Source organism: Equus asinus, chromosome 18 (genome assembly GCF_041296235.1).
Source record: "Equus asinus isolate D_3611 breed Donkey chromosome 18, EquAss-T2T_v2, whole genome shotgun sequence".
In the NCBI taxonomy this organism is placed as follows: Eukaryota; Metazoa; Chordata; class Mammalia; order Perissodactyla; family Equidae; genus Equus; species Equus asinus.
The window spans coordinates 8,312,146-8,332,902 of NC_091807.1; the positions used below are offsets into that span (position 1 = coordinate 8,312,146).

The 20,757-nt window shown below is 37.5% G+C and overlaps 1 long non-coding RNA gene across 1 annotated transcript in view; it reads left to right on the forward strand.

Moving 5' to 3' along the window:
* LOC123278130 (uncharacterized) overlaps window positions 1–20,757 on the forward strand; it is a 145,706-nt gene that overhangs the window by 63,445 nt on the left and 61,504 nt on the right. Inside the window, exon 2 of the long non-coding RNA XR_011495295.1 lies at window positions 4,106–4,172. This is a non-coding gene — a long non-coding RNA (uncharacterized lncRNA). The remainder of the gene's footprint in view (window positions 1–4,105; window positions 4,173–20,757) is intronic.

Below are 20,757 nucleotides of genomic sequence, written 5' to 3' on the forward strand. Positions count from 1 at the left end.
GTGTTAGAAAGTACTTATTATAGGATTTAAGCTTGGGTTAGATAATTGTCGAGAGGTTAAGAAACCAAGAGTTTGCCCTTGAGTGACTGGATATATTAATAAATCTTATCTAGAATAAGACAGGACTAGAATGAGGCTAATGCTGTAATTGGTAAAGAAGCAATAGTCATTCTTATTATCCAGCATAGGGGGATGGCTGGTCACTTTTGTGGCTTGGACAACATTCATGATTTGTCTCATCTTTGTCATCATCCATCATAGTTACAGAGTGGCCTTGTCTGACGTTGATGTTCCCTTAAATTGTTTATGTCTAACAGGAGAACACTAAAGCCTAGCATTGAGTGCCAGAACAACTCATAGCAACACCGAGGCCCAACTGATGTCTCAGGCCAATTCATGAATGTCAGGGGATGCTTTTCACTTTCTCATCCCCCATTTATTCAATAAGCTCTGTTCCAAGTGGAACACTTCCAGTTGGCCGGTGATAGAGAGGTAATAGGATTCCTAGGAGTTCTCATCAAGTGTGTATGGACAACTCTTGTCCAAAAGCAGATAGGGTTGTCTCTTGAGTTTCGTCATCAAAGAAGCAATGGAATAGGAACAACATCTCACTGAATGAACAATGACACTGACAAATTCCCCAAATCTAAGTTCTCTGATACCAACCAAATAATAACAGCTCTTCGTATGTCAATATGTCCAAATATACAGACTCTGTTTCTCTCTTTACCTCCCCCCCTAGTTTATTTGCATAAACCTAGAACTTAGGACCTTCACAGACTTTAACCACAAATTCAAACACATGAATCCATTTCGTGGATTTTTGAGGTCTATATAGAAGAGAAAGATAGTCTACTGTGTAGGATGCATTGTCCAAGGAAGTATAACAAACTATTATTCTCCAAAGTTTCTCCTTCCTCATGCTGTCACTTTGGCTTTTTGCTGCTTCTCCTTACTGGCATTACTTTGGATCCTTTATTCTCTTCATGTATCTTGGATGTTGATTAGGACGATCAATTCGTCATCTCTGCACTCTTAAGAAGTCAAATAATATAAGCCACTCTTTGAGAAGTCGTATAATCCTAGATCTGGCCTTTTTCAAAGAAGGGATTCACCTTTAATTAAAGGGAAGCAATAAATTGATCACATGGACTTTTTATTTACTCAAGTATAGTACTGCAAATTAGGTTGTTTTGGAATATTTCTGACAAAGGGAAACAAATTAATCACAGGGGCTTTTTGTTTATCTAAATATAGTACAACAAATTAGATTGTTTTAGAATATTTATGACTATGTTTTGTGTTATGCAAACTTGCTCACTATTTATTGGACTAAGACAGCACTCCTTTTATTTTTTCTATCTTCTTCTTTGGTTTTGACAATTCCACAGTATACTCAAAAATGCCACTTAGGTTTGTGCAGACTGTGAGCTAACCTCTATAAATAGCACTTCTAAGTTTGTGCAATATACAACCTATATAACCATACATGGATGTCCTGGATTTACTGACACCATCTAAGGAGATAATACCTCTCTAAGGCTATTATAGGAATTATCATTACACTTTAAAACTATAAATTGATGTTTACCCTATGTTTGTATGAGCATGAAGGTCTGTGAAATTTGCTTTAGATAATGGCTAATAGAGGAGATAGTGATATTTCACAAATTATACCTGCTTTTTAGTCACTTTGGGTGTAAATAAAGTCACAGGCAGTTTATTATCTTTTTTTAAACTGAGATATTAAATATATGTAGAAGTTAATGAGACAGAGGGTGAGGGGAACAGAGTTCAGGGCGAGGGTGTGGGTATATGAAAGCTTAAAGTGGGAGATGGCGTATATGATGATTTAGATGTGATAGAAAATATAATGCTGGGAATTTAAAATACTTTATTTTTTCTGGTACATAACAGAAAATATGAGTCACAGAGTGACTAGATATGAAACAAATTGAGAATCAGTGTGTAGATTAGTAGTCAGAGGCTAGATTATGAGAGGTCTTCAAACATATTAAAAATTTTAGAATTCATCTCATAATGAATGATGAGGATTATTTTAGGCTGGTTACTTTTAAAAACTGCAGATGGGAAGGAGGCTCTGAGGAGTGGAATTTACTTACCCTTTGTTAAGAGACATTTACATTGTAAAGGAAATCTCCATCTGTAAAGGTGTCTCCCTCTCTGTACCAGGAAGAAGGGGGGATGACCTTATCTCTAGAAACTCTTAATCAATGCCAAAGGCAAGGACTTAAATCTGCATCTTGTTTACTGTACTTGTGTGGTAATCTCCCATGATCGACTCCCCCCTCACCCCCAACATCCTCCTTTGTCTTTAGCTAAAAATAATATTTAAGCTGGTGGCTTCAGCCATTTACTTAATCTGGTTTGGCTCTTATCTAAAAGTTGTAGGACCACCCAATAACCAGACCCCACCTGCACTGATATCATTTTAATGACTTTTTTACATATTCTTTCCTTTGTCTTGTAAAGAGATAACTCACATAGCTATGCCTTAAATTTAGCCCTATCCTCAACCCATGTTTGCAGCAGCTGTGACTGCCCTTGGATCCTGTCCCCATGCAGCAGCTCTTCATTGCCCATGGGTCTTGTTCCCATGGCAGCAGCTCTTTACTACCCATGGGTCCTGTCCCCATGCTATTCCACACTATTCTCTGAATATAAGAGCACTACTGCCAGACCTTGTGAGTCCAAGAAATCTTTCTTTCGACTCCTCAGCTCACCAACCCCGCATCAGTGAAAAAGGACACTGAAGAGGGGTTTATGTTTTTCTATTTATTTGTTCTCTTTTGTTATGTTTTAGGTTTTTTATTTTTGAGGAGAATAATTTGTATATAAGAAAACACTCAAGTCACAGGTGTGCAACTAGAAGATTTTTACTCATGTGTAAACCCACATACTAGATTGTTATTAAACATATTCAGATTCTCTGAAAGCTCCTTTTCTGATATTTGTATCTTTTATTTATTTTTCTTGCCATATTCCATTAGTAAGAAGTTAAAATAAAATGTTGGGTAAATTGTTTCCAATTTTAGAGGGAGTATTCCAAGTTTCACCACTAAGTTAAATATAAGATGTGAGTGTTTAATAAACGCCTACAAAAAAAATCAGACTCCATTGTTGTTTGGCTGCGGGCAGCTTTCAAACTCCACCCTCTTCCTTCCCCTTCTGTGGCACAGGAGAGGAAGCCCTAACCCCACTTTCTGACCAGCGTAAAACCCCAAGCCACTTGCCCACTCTGTACTTTCAAACCATTTTTGTAACTGCTTGACATCTGCCATGCTTCCCCCAGAGAGCCTCACTATATAAGTAATAAACCTTTTCATACCCTCTTGGTTCATAAGTGGCATCATTACTTTCAGTATTTCAATCAAATTTGAGGTGGAGGATTTATCCAGAGTGAATGCAGTAATGCCTGTCACCAGATTGAGGAAGTTTCCTTTCTTTTATGTGGGAGTTAGGGTAAAAGACTGATTTTTCAGACTCTTCCAAGGATTGATTTCAGCTGGGTCTGGGCCACACCTTTAATTAAATTGATTTCCTTTGTCAATACTCAGTACCCAATCTCTTGTGTTGCTACCACTGTGGTTCTCATTGTTCTGGTGTTGTCATTATTTGAGCTGACAGTACAGTAGGATCATAGTTTTGATGTACCACTATATTTAACTTAAGCAGTACCCTGGAATTCAAGTACCATGTGATACTTTGAATTGAATTTTCTCTGCTTTGCAGAACTTTCTCAGAACTTTTCTCTGCCTTGTTCTAAGAATATTTCTGGGAGTGGGAGAGTAAGTGGAGGAAACATTGACAATAATTATAACTTTTGCGTTTGGGTCTTTTCCACTTTCCAATCTATTGCACCTGACAACAGTGTTGAAAAAGTTCATCTGATTTCTCTTAGGCCACACTACTGCCCAGACCAGGTGCTTATCTTTGGTTTGGAAGCTACCATCTCTGTTCATTGAAGAATTTCTCATTCTTTCCTGGATTCAGTTCTTCAAAGGTGTTCTGAATTTATCACTCTTTGATATTTCACATTATGAATTTTTAATTCATTGATTTTTTTCCCCTGTTATTTCCACAGGACCAAAGACCTACTGCCTCCTTCAGCCAGAAATAGAATTCTCATTACATTGAAGAATTTTATGCAGGTGAGCAACGTGTTTAGTTTAATAAAAATCTCTCTTGATATGTTGAAAATGAGTGAAGGGACAGAAGATAGCTGGCAGAAAGGAAAGTTAAGAGAGATAGCAACAGCTGTGGAGAGAAATTATTCCAGCCTAGGTTTGGGTAATATCAAATGCAGAATATTGGGTACATTTGAGACAATTCTCTCAATGGTTGCATAGAAAGAACTTGGTTATCGATTGGATGTTGGGTGAGAAAAGAGCAGAATCACATTTGACATTCAGCTGTTTTAGGCAGTGGGTGGATCTCTAGAATGTAAATTCCATACAGGGAGAGATTTTCATCTGTCTTGTGCACTGGGGTACCACAAGCACTGAGAACAATACCTGGAAATAGTGTGTGATCCATAAATATTGGTGAGTAGCACTGGGTGAAACACAAGTTGGAAGTGTGGGGGATACATTGGACTTAGATTCATTTATCTGGACTTTGAAATGCAGTAACCATCTAAGTTGAAATATATGGTAGCTATGTCAAGCTGTAATCTAGAAGAGAAGTCCCAGCTGAAGATATTTGTGTTGTTTAATTATCACTGAAGCCTTTTTAGGTCATTAACAATAGCTAACAATTAGACATTAGGAAGTAACCAAAATATTGTATTTATAGGTTTTAGCACAGTCAGTTAAACCAATTCTGTTACATTAATGAAACTTTGGCGTAAGTATCTAATTACTAATACAGTCATGTACCACACAATGTTTTGATCAATGATGGACTGCATATACGATGGGGGTCCCATAAGATTAGTACCATATAGGCCAGGTGTGTAATAGGCTATCCCATCTAGATTTGTGTAAATACACTCTATGATGTTCACACGATGATGAAATCACCTAACACACATAGTTCAAAGAACATATCCCCATCATTAGCAACGCATGACTATAGTGGGTTATTTTGTTATTCATAAGATGTACATGGTTTTATTCACAGAATTGTTACCAAGTCATAATAGTTTCAAATGTCTTTTTTTAAAAAAAAAATCAGTATTATTGTATATCCTTTTGTTATCAGTTCCTGTAGAGGTTCAGGTAAATGCCTTGAAATGTACATTTTAAAGTTTTGATGAATCATACATATTCATGAAATCAAACACCTAAAATTTTAGAAGTTGGAGCATTAACTCATTTTGTGAGGCGAAATGTTTCATCAAGGCATTAGTTTCGATTAGAAAGTCTAAAAATACATTGATGGCTTTAGCGAATCTCAGAATATAAATCTACGTTTCCTTTGTAATAAAAGATAAAAATGAAGTTGGATTTTAACATGATAGTTTGGAATTTACCAAGAATTCCATTTGCACTTATTCTTTAAAAGTAGCAGGAGATTTATGCTACCTTCTATTCAACTGCCCTAGATTTAAAATTGTAAAGTCATGGGGCCGACCTGGGGGCGCAGCAGTTAAGTGTGCACATTCTGCTTCGGTGGCCAGGGTTCGCTGGTTCAGATCCCAGGTGCGGACATGGCACCACTTAGCACACCATGCTGTGGTAGCCATCCCACATATAAAGTAGAGGAAGATGGGCATGGATGTTAGCTCAGGGCCAGTCTTCCTCAGTGAAAAGAGGAGGCTTGGCAGCAGTTAGCTCAGGGTTAATCTTACTCAAAAAGAAAGAAAGAAAGAAAGAAAATTATAAAGCCAGAAACCTATTGAAAACAACAAAAATCTTTCAGGCGACCTTAATATCAACTGGAAAGGTATGTGTACACCCATATGCATACACCCCCATACGGACACACCTCTCACACTTACTCCTCCTAAATAAAATATCAAAAGTTCATAGAGTTAGTGATAGATGAAATAATAGACATTTTACCTTTTTGTCTTTGGGGAAAAAGATTTTATCAAATTGTTTTCATGTATTTTACTTGTGCTGCATGATAATTATGACACTTTATTATTTACCAGTTAAATTAATGTCTTGATATCTACTTAGTTATTTAACTTATATACAGAGGCATTTTATAAAGTGATGTTTTCAATATTATTTAACTATAGATGAATATATATGTATAATGAGAAAGAGATTTATTTCTAAATATCCATATATTTTGATCATTTAAAATATGAATTTGAATATTGCACTTTTTTTTTTTAGTTCTTTTTCTTTTCCAAAGACTGGCACCTGAGCCAACATCTGTTGCCAATCTTTTTTTTATTCTTCTCCCCCAAATCCCCCAGTACATAGTTGTATATTCTAGTTGTAGGTCCCTCTGGCTGTGCTGTGTGGGACACCACCTCAACATGGCCTGATGAGCGATGCCATGTCTGCGCCCAGGATCCAAACTGCCGAAACCCTGGGCTGCCATAGTGGAGTGCACAAACTTAACCACTCGGCCACCGGCTGGCCCCTGAATATTGCACTTCTTTTTGGACAAATGAAAGAACTGTTTATAGGATAATATTTCCTACTTTTTTATTGGCTCCCTTATATGAGGGATGTAAGTTTTTAAAATGGACACTACAAGATTGTTTGTAGATGTCGATATTATCATCCAGTAGATATCCATTGCTGATATATTTTGTCATCCTTCTTTTATTTCCACAAGTAAAAGAAATTCTTCTCCTTTTATTTCTGGCACCAAATAAGTTGAATTTATCTAATTAAATAGAAAAGTATTTGACATTATTTTTCTAATAAGGATAAATAGAGTTTTCATAAACTACACTGGGTTTCTCACATGGGTGCATAAAACTTCAATGTGACAAGTATTCTTCCATGTGTCTTTATTGTATATCACAGATATTCCATGTTATTTAATTGAATGGCTTCAGAAATAGAATATGTTTCTATCATCAATCAATAAAATTCTTTCCAATCTGTACTGTCTTTTCTGTTTCATGATATACTTCTTGATATATTTTGTGTTTCCTTGACTCATATAGAGGGGTTTTTGGGGATCATTCCCATTTGAAAGCAGTAAGCTCTTATGTTCCTTTCTATTCATGAAGTAGCAAATTTGACAGTGATAAATTGACTACTTTATGGATTCTAAATACCACTTTTTTTTTTTTTGCTGAGGAAGATTTGCCCTGAGCTAACATCCATGCCAATTTTCCTTTATTTTTCTTTAGTATGCGGCCACCAGCACAGAACAGCTGCTAACAGAGCAGTGTAAGTCTGTGCCAAGGAACCAAACCTGGGCCACCGAAGTGGAATGCACCAAACTTAACCACTAGGCTGCCAGGGCCAGCCCCTAAATATCACTTTTGGATCCTTTTTTCCCACATAACTATCTATTCCCCTCACCAAATGGACAACCTACCTTTTATTTCATTTTATTTTTCCTTGCTAACGTTAACCATATTATTTTAAAGATGGAATTTTGATAGGGTTTGGGGCTAATAATAATATGCCTTATTTCACTTTTACATCAGAGCAAACCGAATGTAATAATTACCTTTTCTTTTTATACTTGGGAAGCATAACGTGTCTTTTGGTATGTTTGGCTTTATTATTATTTGACAGAAGAATTTCCTCAAGGAAAATGCTTACCTACAACTATAACAGCAACTACAACTGGAGAGACAGAAGATGAACAAGATAAATGAGTCAAATGTATGGTATTTTAGAATATGACCAATGCTATGAAGAAATACAAAACAAGAAAGTGGCAGTGGTGACGTGTGTGTCAGGGGAGAGACACTTGTAACTTTCAATAATGTATTAGTTTCCTGTGACTGCTGTAACAAATTATCACGGACTTCGAGTCTTAAAACAACAGAAATGTATTCTCTCACAGTTCTGGAGGCCAGCGGTCTGAAATCAAGGTATTGGCCAGCCCACGCTCCCTCCAGAGGTTCATGGGGAGGTTTTGTTTCTTGCCTCTTCCAGCTTCTGGTGGCCATCTGTGCGCCTCAGTGGCTGCGTCACTCCAATCTTGCCTCTGTTGTCACATTGCCTCCTCTTCTGTATCTCCTCCTCTCCTGGCTGTCTTAAATCTCCCTCTGCCTTTCTCTTACAAGGACACTTGTCTCTGGATTTAGGGCTCACCTGCTAATCAAGGATTCCCTCATCTCAAGATTCTTGCCTTAATCACATTTGCAAAGGCCCTTCTTCCCAATAATGTAACATTCACAGATTTCAGGGGTTTGACGTGGATATCTTTTAGGCGGAATTTTTCAGACTACCGCATCGTAAAACCCAAGTAGATTATATTGATTCTGAAATGGAGCAAGGCAATTCTTGCAATGAAGAAGAGAAAAAAATCGATCTTGAGATATACTATTTTGCAGGCTTCTGCAGAATAAAAGGTTTAGATTTTGCTGTTTAATTAATTGGGTGATTAGAAATAATGATGGAAAATGTGTATGGCAGTGTGTTTACTGGGAACCAGGCTCTCTGGTCACCATTATTAATTGTTGTATTTTCCTAAAGGAATAGCTAGCCAGGAATCATTAGCCCTGCAGAACAGCAGACGGCTTAAAGGCCCACAATTCATAGCACCATTACATAAATATGAGGGGCCAGACTAAACCTATGAAAGGCCTTCGAGTAAAGATGAAGGCAAAAGGCAGTTTGAGATACTCTCCTATGATGAGGGTTCTTTCATGTTACAATTGAGGTGGCGCCCTGTCTAGAGAAGCACAATGCTTCAGGGAGGAGACAGCCGAGGAATAATGTTGAATTAAATTACAGCGTGGTTAGTGCTATGTTTAAGATAACTGTGCAATGCGGGTGAGCATCAAGGGCTTTTCAAGCAAAGAAAACACAATACAAAAGTCAAGTAGCAGCAAAGAGCACAGCATTTAGTGGTGGAGGGCAGTGGTGTGAAATCGAGTGACTGTAGTGAAGACGGTTGATGGGGAATGGGTGGCAGATGGTAAGGATTTCGAATTTTCTTCCAGAGATTAGTTGACTGTGCCAGGGGAGCCTCCTCAAATAAGCCTAAATGATAAAATTGTGTTTGATATGAAAATGCAGCTTCAAAAGAAGTACCATGGCTCCACTCTCACCCTCCTTTCCAAGCAGAGAGAAATGATGACCTCCCAGCTGCTGATCAAAATCCTTGGTCCTGACCATCCTTCCTACAAATTCCAGACAGCTCCACGTTGATGAATCAGATCCCAGAGTTGTGCAGCTCCAGATAATGTCTGGCCCAAGATTTTTGGCAGTGCCAACACAGTAACAGCACAAATTAAACGTACAAGCCCTATTAGAGCTCTTGAATATCTCTTCTCAAACTAACCACTGTCTATCAATAAAACAGTTTGTGATGAAGGAAAGCATCTATATGGAGATTCTTTTGGTCTCTCCACCCTCCCCTACCTCAATCCAAACCTCTGCAAGTGTGGATTTTTCAATTATTTTTGCTGATCAGAGAAAAGGTGAAAATAAAAATAAAAATTTTCTATAGAATAAGGTGATCGGATGATCCCAAGGTAGGTGCATTTAAAGTGGAGGAAGGGGGAGTCAGGAGGAGCCAGAATCAAGAGACTAAGGTCGGAAACTTTAGGAAGGAGGAGTTTTGAGAAGTGTTCGTATGCTATATACGATCTATTTCCACGTCGGCCTCCCATACAGACAAACACATCACCCCCCATTCACGCAAACACGTTGCACCAACAAGAAATTCAATAGAGATCCACAGCTTTTTGGTGATTTTTGGAGTCAGATGTATCCTTTTCAATATTTAAACATATTAAATTTGTTCTTTTTGTCTGCCCTTCCTTCCTTCCTTCCTCTTTTCTATTTTCTGTCCTTCTGTCTCCATACATATCTCTGAACATTTATTGTGTCCTCTCTTGAGAAGTATTCTATATTCTGAGATCTTGTTATTCCTACATTTTGATTTTACAATCTCTTTCTTTCACAAAATGATGTCAATATTGAATGGAAATTTTTGCTTTTTACCTGACAAAATGATGTGTTAAAAATGCTATGTTTGAGCATTGGAGATTGGACTGGTGGTTACCATTGGGGAAGGGGGGAGGGGGGTGGGCAAAAGGGGTGATTAGGGTCACATGTGAGGGGATGGACTATAATTAGTGTTCGGGTGGTGAACATGATGTAACGTACACAGAATTCGAAATATGATGTACATCCGAAAAAAATAAAAATTGAAAAAAAAATGCTATGTTTGTTCCTCAGTTACTTTGTGTGCTTGCGTATATTGCAATATTATAAGTTAGTCCATGTGACCCAAATACTGATTCAGATGAATTTTATTAATTTAAAAATTAATAAAAACTTCAAAGTACTGAGGTTTGATCAGATTTACCTTTCGCAAAGAGAACTTTAACTGCAATGTGGACAATGGATAAGAGGAGGCAGCAGAGGCGATAGGGAAAAATGCTGTGGATCAGCAAGTGAATTAAGAGTTTATGATTGTAGTTGAGGAGAGTGATGGTATGGATCTGAACTATAATAAGGGAATAAAGGTGGAGAGGAAACTGTGTATCTGAGAATGAGGTTCCTGCTGTTGTTTTGAGGAAAATAAACAATGTTTGATGATAGATTAGACATGAGCCTAAGACGAGGGAAGAGGTTAGAAGTCTTTATTTTCAAGCCCACATGCGTGAGAGGGTAGAACCACCCTACTCTGAAGCAGGAAGTAGGTAGGAAGCACACATTTTGGAAAGGAGAGAAAGTAATGATTATTTTGAAAGATTAAAGCTGGTCTGTAAAACCACTCAGAAAACATTAAAAGACTGGGCAAAAGTTCTCTTCTCTATTACAGAAAATACTAAAAAAATAAATAAATAAATAATAAAAACGCTGAAAATCCTCTGAAAAAGCCCTTTATCTAATTTTGATGTTAAGCAGTGTTGACACAGCCTCTGTGTATTTTTCTGCTTTGTCAAAGGTGAAGTTTTACTCCTGAATATAAGCCTATGTTTTTCAATTAGATGCAGTTGATTTGTGAGTGTGTGTATTACCTACTGTATATATGTGTGTACATATTAGATACATACACATAATAAAGACATATATATGTTATGATTATATATACGAGTATCCATCTCACAGTCTTGATAAAATACAATTTACCTGAGTTTTGAAAAAAATGTAATTCTCTAGTTTCCTAATGTTTTCAGTTTGTTAAATATCTTAATGATCTTTGAATATATGCTTGCTTCTAAACACATAAGCCAATTTGAATGTTACTGACTTCTTTATTTAACTTTCTTCTCCAAATAGTGCATTTCCAAATACAAGCTATGTTAGTTTTCTATGGCTGCTGTAACAAATTATCACAAACTTAGTGGCTTAAAACAACACAAAATAGTATCTTCTAGTTCTGTCGGTTAAGAGTCTAACACAGGTTTTACTGGGCTCCAGGCAGGGCTGCATTTCTGTCTGGAGGGAGGCTCCAGGGGAGAATCTCTTTCCTCACCTTTTGCAGTCTGGAGGTAATCCACATTTCTTGTCTGACGGCCCCTTTTCTCCCTCCTTAACATGACATCTCTCTGACCACGATTCCATTGTCCCATCCCTTTCCCTGACTCAGTCTTCTTCTACCTCTATCTTCCATTTTAAGATCCTACCCTTGTGATTACATTGGGCCACCCAGATAACCCAGGATAATCTCCTTACTTTAAGGTTAGTTGATTGGTAAATAATTCTGTCTGAAACCTTAATTTCCCTTTGCTATATAATGTAACATATTTGAAGCTCCTGTGGACATCTTTGAGAGGTCATTATTATTCCTACCACACAAATCCACTGGGTTTTAGGTATTTGTCTGGATTCTGTTTATTTTCTAGAAAATAGGGTTAAACTAGCTCTCAATGTCCCTCCTTGTGTGTGGTAGGCTGCCTCTAAAATGGGCTCCAAAGATCTCCATGTTCAGTTATCCACACCCTTGTGTAATCTTCCCACCTTGAGTATTAGCTGAAATTATTGAGTATGACATGTGAATAGAGTATGGTGGATCTCATGGGATGCCACTTCTGAGACTGCATTATATAGACTGTGCCTTCTATCTTGAGTGCTCTCTCTTGATCTGTTTCATCCTTCCTCACTTGCTTTGAGGTCAGCCACCTAGTCATGTTGTCACCTGCTCTGTGGAGATGACCATGTGGCAAGGAACTAAAGTTTCTAGCCAAACACTACAAATATCTGAAGCCTACCAAGGGCTATGTAAGTAAGCTTGGAAGTGGAGCCTTCTCCAGTTGGGACTTGAGATGACTGTCACCCAGCCCAATACTTTGATTGTAGATTTGTGAGAGTGTTTTAATTTCATGAGAGTCACTCAACTAGGCCATGCCCGGATTTTTCAGCCTTGGAAACTGTGAGATTAAAAAAATGATGGTGGTTTTAAGCCATTCAGCTTTGGTGTGCTTGTTATACGGCAATAGAGAAATAACGCATATTTTTGTATCTGAAAGTAGGAAGCTGACTTAGCAAATATCAAAAATGTAGGCATGCCTTTGGATGTAGGCAGTGAGCAAAAGCTGTAAGGGATTTTGAGGAGGGTGTTAGAGGAAGCCTAAATTATATTGGACAGTTTGTTTGTAGAAATATGGACTTTGAGAATACAGCTGCTGAGAGCTCAAAAGAAAGTGAGTAACATGTTATTAGAAATTGGAGGAGGGAGGATCCTTGTTTTGTGGTGCAGAGAGCCTAGCACCACTGTTGTCTACAGGCATTTGGAAAATAGCCAATGAATTTGTTGATCTAGCTAAGGATGTTTATAAACAAAGTATTGAAGGTGCAGCCTGGTTTATTCTTGCTACTTATAGTGAAATGTGAGAGGAGAGAGACAAATCGAGGGAAGGACTGTTAAAAAGAAGATGGGACTTTATGATTTTGAAAATTCTTAGAATTTCTAGATGGCAAAGATGCTAAAATTAAGAAATGACTTCTAAGCAAAGTTCAAATCCAGGTCACTGCCAGAAAATCGGACTTAGAGATGAAGCTGAGTCTCTGACTCACAGATTTTCTTACTCAAACAATATGGCCTATAAGAAGCTAAATATTTACTGTAAAGAGATTTGTGAGTATGGCTTTTGTCTAATGGGGGTGAACTCCAATGATATTCATAGGAAGCTCATAAAGTTTTTGAGAAAATTACATTGGAAGAAACACTGCCAGCTTGAATTGAAAGGGGCAGAGACAGTATAAAATGAAAAGAGGGCAGATGTAGTCTCAAAATTATATTGGCAGGAAGCAGGCTGAGAAAATTCATTTGTAAACTTATGCTGCCTTTCTTGAAAATGGAAGGTTTACTCAGAGGGCGAAACCAAGAGAGAGGAACTAAGAGCCATAGAGAATTATTTCTACATCTTGAGATATAATCAGGAAATGTCCAGCATCTGTCTGGCTGGATTTAAGAATTGCTATGGCCCAGCAATTCTTTTGTGATCCTCATTTAATGTCCATAGCAGTTACTTACGGCTATCCCACTATCGTGTGCTGGGTACTTGAAATCAGCTGACTTGTCTTTTTATTTCACAGTGGTGCAGATTGAAAGGAACTCTAAATAAGGAGCTACAATTATGGAATTTTATATGAGGAGACTCATTCACTCCTTGACTTGATTTAGATAATGATATTCTAGACTTTGAGCTGAATCTATAAGAGGATGAGACTTTTTGGGAATTCTCGACCCTTTGAATTAACAGATAACAAAGGCTTGCTATTTCAAGCTGCTAAATTTTCTGTAACTTGTTACATAACAATGATAACTAAATACGAAACCCCACTGACTCTAATTCTTACCCTCCATTGAAATCCAGTAGGAGAATTATTGATAAATAGTTTTCATACCTTTCATATCTACTAAATATCTTGGCATCAAGAAGCCTTTTCCTGTTAGCTTTGAAGACAGCAAACTTTTGAATTCCAAAAGTTATCTTTTTCTGATACTGGAGTGCTTCTAGCTTTTGAAATACTTATTGCAATATTTTGAAAATTGTTTCTTTTTTCTCCATCTTGGACTCTGTTCCGTACTAGGTTATGAGTCCTCGAAGGTGTGGGTTTTGTTTTTCACCTCTGTAGCCTTATTACCTAGCAATATCTGGAACCAGATAGTGCTCAATAAATATATGTGGATGAATGAGTGAGAGAACAAAGTGTTGAAAATATGACCTGTTAGAAACATATGCAAAATAACCCCAAATATTTATTGATCTTAGTGAAATTTCCTTTATTTTATTCTCCTAAAACATAAACATCTTTATATCCTTTATTATTAATATTATTGTTGATTTTTATTTTTGTGAGAGGAGCATTTTTTAGTAACAATAGGGACTTTTTATTTTATTTTGTTTCTTTTCTAGACCCTTTCTAATCTTTTCCTTTAGAAAATAACTAAGGATTTTTCCTCGTTGCGCTACTTTTACTTTTAAAACATACTTTTGGCAAGATTGTCTTTATAACATTTGCTCTATTATTTAGAATGCATTTTTCTTAATAAAATCCTGGCATTTAAACATTTTCTTGCTAAATCATGTTTGCTTTCATAAAAATATCTTTAAAAATTCTCCTTTATGGTAAAATCATTAATTTCAATCCTATATTGTCATATGGATGTGAATAATACGGTCTTTTAGTGTGTGTTCATTCTTCACAGCTTACGATATAGTGCCCCAGAAGAATTTATACAACAGAAATCTGTTGACCACTTCTGAAAACTGACGAATTTATTCTTGTCTTCTTGAAATTGGCTTATGATTTTTACAGTGTTGGTGCTTCTCTTTCATGTCTGATAGATATATCCCAACTATTAAAGGTATGAGTATTATTCTCAGTGGATTATGTACTCCTGTATTAAAGGTAAAATATCATCTCCAACTCTTCCCCATAGAAAATAAGAGCTTCATAAACTTTAAATATCAGAGCATATTCTACTACAATTATATCACCAATATATGTAATTAAATTAAAAATTGTGAAAACATTGAATTACCATATCGTTCATCCATAGTTCCCTCATGTGCCCATTTTTTTTTTAATTTTTTTTTTTTTTTTGAGGAAGATTAGCCCTGAGCTAACTACTTCCAGTCCTCCTCTTACTTGCTGAGGAAGCCTGGCCCTGAGCTAACATCCATGCCCATCTTCCTCTACTTTATATGTGGGATGTATACCACAGCATGGCGTGCCAAGCGGTGCCATGTCCACACCCAGGATCTGAACTGGCAAACCCCAGGCCACCGAGAAGTGGAACACACAAACTTAACCACTATGCCACCAGGCCGGCCCCCATATGCCCCTTTTTAAAGTGAGCATTTATCAAATTAGGGAGTTATATAGAGAATAAGTACTTTTTCTTCTTACTTTTTTTTTTTCCCTGCTCTATCTCCCCCAATCTCCCCTGGTACATAGTTGTATATCTTAGTTACAGGTCCTTGTAGTTGTGGCATATGGGACACCGCCTCAGCGTGGCCTGATGAGCAGTGCCATGTCCGCGCCCAGGATTCGAACCAACAAAACACTGGGCCGCCTGCAGCCGAGCGCGCGAACTTAACCACTCAGCCACAGGGCCAGCCCCACTATCAGACAATTTTAAGCAAGAGAGTGTGTTTGTGTAACGAAAAGTTTGGTGGAAACTAAGAAAAATAGATAGGAAGCTATTTTTTTGGACTTAGAGGTAATGGCTAGAATTGTTGCAGTGGAGATGGAGAGAATGAGAGGACTCAAAGCTTTTTGGATTAGAATCAAGAGGATCTATTAACAGATTGAGCAAGAGAAATGAGGGAGAAGGAGCTATCAAGAAAGAATCTCAGTTTTCTGGCTGGACAATATGCACGTATGGAGGTGCTAACAATTGAGATGGGGAACATTGGAGGTGAAGTAGGTTGGAACAGTGGGCAGGGTTTATGAGTTAAATATTGAAAATATGTTTAAGAATCTATGAGAAAGTGAGGTAAAAGTGTCAAGTTAGTTTAGACGAGAGGTCTGGGTAGAACATTTACATTGAGAAGTGGGCAAGCTGATGGTATTGCAAGTCATCAGAGATAAGCCCACCTAGTATGATATACGGAGATGGGGAAAAGTAGAGAATCAAAGACTGATTTCCAAGGAACTTCAACATTTACAGGTCAGATAGTGCTTTAAAAATCACTTAAGTATACTGAGAATCTCTCAGAAATGAAATGTATCACTGAGATGGGAAGAAGTTGTAGAGTGTAGTTTTTTTTTTAAAGATTGGCACCTGAGCTAACATCTCTTGCCAATCTTTTTTTCTTTTCTTTTCTTCTTCTTCTCCCCAAAGCCCCCCAGTACATAGTTGTATGTTCTAGTTGTAGGTCCTTCTGGTTGTGCTGTGTGGGATGCTGCCTCAGCATGGCTTGATGAGCTGTGCCATCTCCACAACCAGGATCCGAACCCGCGAAACCCTGGGCTGCCGAAGGGGTGCGCACGAACTTAACCACTCAGCCACAGGGCCAGCCCCTAGAGTATAGTTTTTAACAGTGCTCTGGAGTTAAATGTCCTGGGTACGAATCCTGGATTTCACATTAACTGAATCCACATTTGATGTAGGTTACCTAACCTGTTTGTTCTACACTTTCCCATTGGTAAACAGTGACAACTGTAGTGCCCATCTGACAAGGTCATTGGTGGGGCTAAAAGGAGTATATTTTGTTAATTGTTGTATTCCCAATAACCTTAACATACAGAACAGATTGGACATATAATAAGACCTCAATAGACATTAATGTTACTAGTATTATTACTGAAAATTGTCCACTGGGGTTTATTGATGACTCCAGCTGAAAAGGATATAGGGAAATTTTGTGCGGCAGAATTCAGAATGGAGATGCTTGAAAAATGAATGAGAATGAGAAATGAAGAAGAGTATATATTTAGCTATTTCAAGAAAAGTGTGTGTAAAGGAGCATAGAGAACTAAGATAGTAACTGACATGATATGTGATATAAAAAAATGTTACTGAAATATGGACTAAAGTAGGGGATGTTGGATTCCTGAAAGAAATGTTCCAGAAGATATGAAACAGGGGTAATAATGGATTGAAGTCCTCGAAAAGACAGAGGGGAGGGGTCCGAAGTGCGTATGGAGGCATGTCTTCTGATAGAAGATGAAGCAGCTTCTCTATTGTAAGAATAGGGATGAAAAAGAGAAGGGGGCCAGATGAAAGGAAATTTCAGATTTGAGGACAGGAAGATAATATGATAGGTTTTTTTTTGGGTGACTTCTATTTGTGTATTTGTTTGACAATTTGTATGATATCTACCATGTACCATGTACTATATTAAATGCTGGGAATATAGGAATACACAAAATTAATGAACTAGAAAACATTCTCTTCAATTATATACCTTATATTAGGATGTTGGGAGACATAAAACACTCCAAATACCTTGGTAAAATATGTAGTATTTTACATGATATTGGCTATGGAGAGAAACAAAGCCAGGAATGGGGATAGAGAATTCTAGAGAGGTTTTGTTTTTAAATAGGACAATCAGAAAAGGTCTCACAGAGAAGGTGAGATCTGAAGGAGGTAAGCAGTGATGCAGATGTCTGGGGCATGGACATTCCAGGCTGCAGGAAGGGAAAAATACAAAGTCACTAACGTGAGAATGGGCATGGAATATTCAACAAAGAGGTAAGAGTTCTCTCTGGTTCCAGGATAGAGAGTAGCTTTCACTCGAGTTGACAGAGGAAGACATTAGAAGTTTTTGAGCAGAAGAACACATGATTTTAATTATGTTTAACCGAAGTCCTCTGGCTGCTGTATTGAAAAGAGACCGAAGGAGGCAAGGATGAAATCAAGAGACCACTTAGAGAAAAAGTAGAAGTGTTTTTGGATTAGAAGTACTAATGAATTTAAAGAATGGAAATAATCCAAGATTTGCCAGGGTGATAGTAGTGAATTTAATGAGAAATATGATTCTGGATATATTTTAAGAGTGTATGTAATGAGCTTATGGATACGTTTTGAAGGTAGAGCCTATAGAATTTAGCACATAACTGAATGTGGATTGTGAGAAAATATAACAGTCAAGGATGACTCTGAGATTTTTAGACTAAACAACCGAAGGATGGAGACTTCATTATTGAGATAAAGGATTTTGAGGTGCAGATGGAGAGAGAATGTTAGGATTGTGTATTCTCTTATTAAACATGAAACATTAAGCATGAAATTAAGATATTTAGGTGAAGATATGAAGTGGCCAGTTTTAAGTGCTAGTCCAGAGTTTAAAGGAGAGTTTCTAGGCTGAAAATAGAAAGTTCATAAAGCCACATATAGACAGCATTTAGAGTCATGAGATTGGATGTGAGTGTAGATAGAAAGTGAGTGTAGTTAGAAAGAAGAAAAGTCTAAGGACTGAGCTGTAGGGCACTTCGAGTTTTTGAGGTCAGGAAAATGAGCATCAGTCAACAAAGGAGATTGAGAAGGAGCAGTGATTTTAAAAAAGGAAGAAATCAACTCAGTGTAGTACCCTTGAAACCAAATGAAGTGTTTTAAGAAGGAAGAAGCAGCCAGCAATGTCAAGCACTGCTGGCAGGTGAAGTAAGACACTGACTGAGAACTGGTCCTGGGGTTTAACGAAGTGAAGGCAATTGGCGAAAACTTGAATGAATTGGATTCAGGAAAGAATGGGACTGAAGAAATGGAAGAAAATTGAAAGTTTAGCTTTAAAAAGATAGATAAAATGGAGGGGAAATGGGGTCGACCCATTTATGCTAATGAAAATATCCTGTCCAGAGGGGGTGATGATCGATGACAAGAAGACAGAGAATAGAGGCCAGTGCACAAAGTACTTATGCTACGTAGGGCAAGGTTATCTGCTGAGGTGGACAAGGTGTGGGGGAGTTTGAAATATCAGATCTTGGAATATATATTACAGAGAATGGGGGAAAAATATTGCCAGAGACACATGGTAGAAGACTGAACAATGTTGAAAGCCTAGATGAGGTTAGAGATCATGAACTATAACAATAGTAATATCATTGGTTACGTGCATCTTCTCCAGTGATGTTTATCTTTTGGAGTACACTCATGAAGAAGGCAGGTTGTTGGCTTAATTGAAGGTTAATTTTTTGTAATGAAAAGGAAAGAAATGGAAGCTGAGGGTGTTTTTTAGGTAGTAACTGTAGTGATTTATTATGATATCTTAGCTCGATGTGAAGAAAAGTAAAGATAGAAATGAGATGATGGGTAGGTGAAAACAGAAGGGTCAGTAAGTTCCTTGGAATGACGAAGTTAAAGAATTGTTTCAGGGGAACTTGAGAAAGTGAGTACAAAGGCCAGAAAGTATTCACTAGACACTAGGGTTATTGAATTAATGGCTTCAGAGGCAGAGCAAGTGATGATGGCAGAGCTCAAGGGGTGACCATGAGACCAAGTGCAGGAAAGGGTGACTGGAAATGAAAAACTCAAGAAAATTTAGACGCCAAGATATCCTGGCATTTTTTAGAATTATGGCAGGATCAAGGGTGGAGGTGAAGGTTATTATCTTGGTGATAAAGCTTGTAGCACACGAGAGGAAAGTGTGGTTTAACTGTATAACAGCAGTGAAGGAGAGAAGAGGAGGTGGTTTAAGAGCAGAAGTTAAATTTCCAAAGACAAAGATGGCTATTGGAGGCCAAACAAGACTCAGTGGGAAGAATGCCCTGAATATATGTGGACCTGCAGTTACTTCATTTCATGACCAATTGGTGTTCTCTGCTACAGTGGATGTACTTGGTGTTTCTCAGTATTGATTGCACATTGGATCACTTACGTGAGTTTTAAAATGATGCCTAGCCAGGTCTCATCACCAAAGAGTCTGATTAATTGATCTGCGGTGGAGCTCAAGGTAAGTGACTCTAATGTACAGCTAGTGAGAGAGTCCCTTTATACCTCGCGTTATCATGCATTGCTGCATTTTCTCCTTCAGAGACTTTGTGGTCACATGGTAGAAATGTCAGCTGAGAGCCGTAAGAACATTGGTTAGAAGTCTGATAGGATTTATTTAGGCTGTTTCTACCTCCTGGATTGCCTTCCCCGTCATTCCTCACGTCTGATCTCTAAACCTACCTCTTGGAAGTTCTCTGTCTTTCTCTCCAGTGGATTTCCAAAGTACCTTATCAACACCACCACAAAATGATGCATTTAGGGTTTTCTACTTCATATTGCATTTTTAATTTACACGTAAATAGACGATGAAAATCCATACTGAGGATATTAGATTCATCTTTGAATCTCCTAAAACTCCTAGCATAGTACTGTGCACTTAGAAAGTTCTTATTAATTATTTGCTGAATGAGTAAATATATACGTGAGTCTAATAAGTTACATTTGCCTGTGTTACAAGTAGTTGCCTTTTTGGATGAAATTTGATGTATTATTAAATTATGCCAAACTCTAAATTAGAGTACCTGTTTGGTTTATTTTCAGCTATGGTGAAACAAAATGGACAATAAATACTTGAATTACCATTTTATAGTTGCAATATGTTTTAGAGATCTTTATTATATGGTTTAGATTACAAAAAAATTGTGTTTTAACTGACTAAGCCGTATATCTGTATTACGATCCATAAAAAATAATGGGCCTAAAGAGTCCTACCTGTGAAGTTATTTAACTTTTGAATTTTGGTTCAATGGTCAAAATATAGTTCATTTCTAGTTTCCTGACTTAAGTATTCTGAGA